Genomic DNA, 2,500 nt, shown 5'->3' with positions numbered 1-2,500 from the left:
GACCGATTGGTTTTGATCTAATAAAAGCGTCCCTTCCATCTCTGGTCGGGACTCTGTTTGCATGTATTAGCTCTAGAATTACCACAGTTATCCAAGTAACGTGGGTACGATCTAAGGAACCATAACTGATTTAATGAGCCATTCGCGGTTTCACCTTAATGCGGCTTGTACTGAGACATGCATGGCTTAATCTTTGAGACAAGCATATGACTACTGGCAGGATCAACCAGGGAGCTGCGTCAACTAGAGCTGAGCAGCCGGCCGCCCGGGAGTGTGTCCCGGGGGCCCGCGCGAACACGCAAGCGTCCGCTCAATCATTCTGCAAACAGGAGGAGGCTGAGCTCCCCTGCACAATACACCTCGAAACCCTCTCAGGTCCCGGCGGCGCGCAGCGCCGTCCCAAGTACTTGGTCGGGTTCGAGAGAGGCGCAATCGCCCGGAGTTAGGCGAGTAGACGCTTTCGGTGCGACCACCCGTGCTCCCAACTGAGCTTGCCGCTGCCGACAGAGGCCCGGGAGCGTGCTGTCGTGGCATTGCCGGCGGGAGACAACACGCGCCACCTACGGTGACCGGCAGCTCCAACGCCAGCGCCACAGAAGGACAAAAGCCCCACTTGGGTGCCGAAGCGAACTCTCCCAGCACAGCGCACGCGCCAACACATCCGCACAGCTGCGATACAAACCACCAGCGAGAACCGCTGGGGCGACCGAGCAGCAGACGGCGTCGCGGCGCCGAGCGCCGGGCGGCAGCGCATCCTCAACGCACACAGTCCTCAATCGGACCAGCACACTGAAGATGTCCACCGCGCTTCGCACCGGGCCCGCGAGGACCTACTTTGGCCGCACGGCGCCGCGCGCAGGGTGCGCCGGCGCGCAGCTGCGACGCCTGCCGCGTCCGTCGGCCGGCGCGCCTGCCACTGGCCGCCCCCACCAGCCGGCTGTAGCGCGTGCGCCCACGCACCGCGCGGCCAGCACGCCGGGAGGCGCCCCCTCACCGGCCGGGGACGGTCCCACCCAGCCACCGCCGCGTATCGCTTCACACCCAGATGCCGTTCAGTTTCGTCGGCATGGTGGGTATCGCTGGAACAACCGGTTAGTACCTCAACCTATCGTCGCCATCACCGATTCACCCCTAGCGAGAACAACCGCACCACAACAGGTTACCATTTGTTCATTTGCGTAACTTCACCAGAAAACGCAGGCGTCCATCGCCATTTGCAACTTCCACGATTATTGCATGCCTGTGTCAGGTGTCACGCCACACTACGTCTGCCCACATACACGCAACAAAATGTGCACGCCTAGACAATACGTGGAAGGTGGCCCCCGTACGTATGCGATGTCCATTGCTCGAACGACTGTCAACCGGCCTCTGTAGCATGTCGCAGATATGGAACGCGGTGCACCATGCCATCACGGTGTGTGAGGAGAGACGACTAGGTCCGAATACATCAACAGACAGCTCATGCTGATCGCCATCCACGGCGTCCGTTCCTCCCACACGTCTCTATGGCGTACCACACTGCAATCCAGCTCTCATAGGGAGACGACACGTAGCTGCGTGCACAATATTTGCACTGTATGGTCCGCCGTTTTTGGGCGCAGTCGTTGTACGGTCACACATGTGCCACGATGTATCATTCAGTACATAAGGACGAATGTGCAGTACAGATTGTGGTTTACGCGTACGACATTAGCGGACAGTTGACACAGGCCGCACCACAACGTAGCCTGAGTACGTCGCATGCGGAGGGCATTGAACATGCAAAGTTCTCACCAACCAGCTTGCGAAGGCAGGGGGCAAGGTGGGGACGTGGGGAGGGGCGGCATGTACGTCCTGCTGCCATCCACATTACAGTGTACAGCAGGAGCATGTGGAAAGTGAGCAAGACTTGCAAGGTGTTTAACATGAAGCGATACACAGGGGAGCGGGGAGTGCGAGTAGCGAACTATATTGCGAGGGTTGCGGGTGGGCAACACTACACTAATTGAACGAGTCGTATAACAATTACAGAGCAGGTTTAGGCGACAACGTGGGTTACGTTAGGCGACAACGTGGGTTAGGTTAAGGCACGACGTGGGTTAGGTTAAGGCACGACATGGGTTAGGTTAAGGCACGACATGGGTTAGGTTAAGGCACAACATGGGTTAGGTTAAGGCACAACATGGGTTAGGTTAAGGCACAACATGGGTTAGGTTAAGGCACAACATGGGTTAGGTTAAGGCACAACATGGGTTAGGTTAAGGCACAACATGGGTTAGGTTAAGGCACAACATGGGTTAGGTTAAGGCACAACATGGGTTAGGTTAAGGCACAACATGGGTTAGGTTAAGGCACAACATGGGTTAGGTTAAGGCACAACATGGGTTAGGTTAAGGCACAACATGGGTTAGGTTAAGGCACAACATGGGTTAGGTTAAGGCACAACATGGGTTAGGTTAAGGCACAACATAGGTTAGGTTAAGGCACAACATAGGTTAGGTTAAGGCACAACATGGGT

General features: G+C 56.6%; 1 non-coding gene across 1 annotated transcript in view; it reads right to left on the bottom strand.

Moving 5' to 3' along the window:
- LOC124772440 overlaps window positions 1–233 on the bottom strand; it is a 1,909-nt gene extending 1,676 nt beyond the window's left edge. Inside the window, exon 1 of the ribosomal RNA XR_007014026.1 lies at window positions 1–233. This exon is cut by the window's left edge and continues 1,676 nt beyond it. This is a non-coding gene — a ribosomal RNA (small subunit ribosomal RNA).
- Window positions 234–2,500: the final 2,267 nt, after the last annotated feature.

This window comes from Schistocerca piceifrons, unplaced genomic scaffold, assembly GCF_021461385.2.
Source record: "Schistocerca piceifrons isolate TAMUIC-IGC-003096 unplaced genomic scaffold, iqSchPice1.1 HiC_scaffold_939, whole genome shotgun sequence".
Lineage (NCBI taxonomy): Eukaryota > Metazoa > Arthropoda > Insecta > Orthoptera > Acrididae > Schistocerca > Schistocerca piceifrons.
This window is presented reverse-complemented; position numbering and strand designations above follow the sequence as displayed.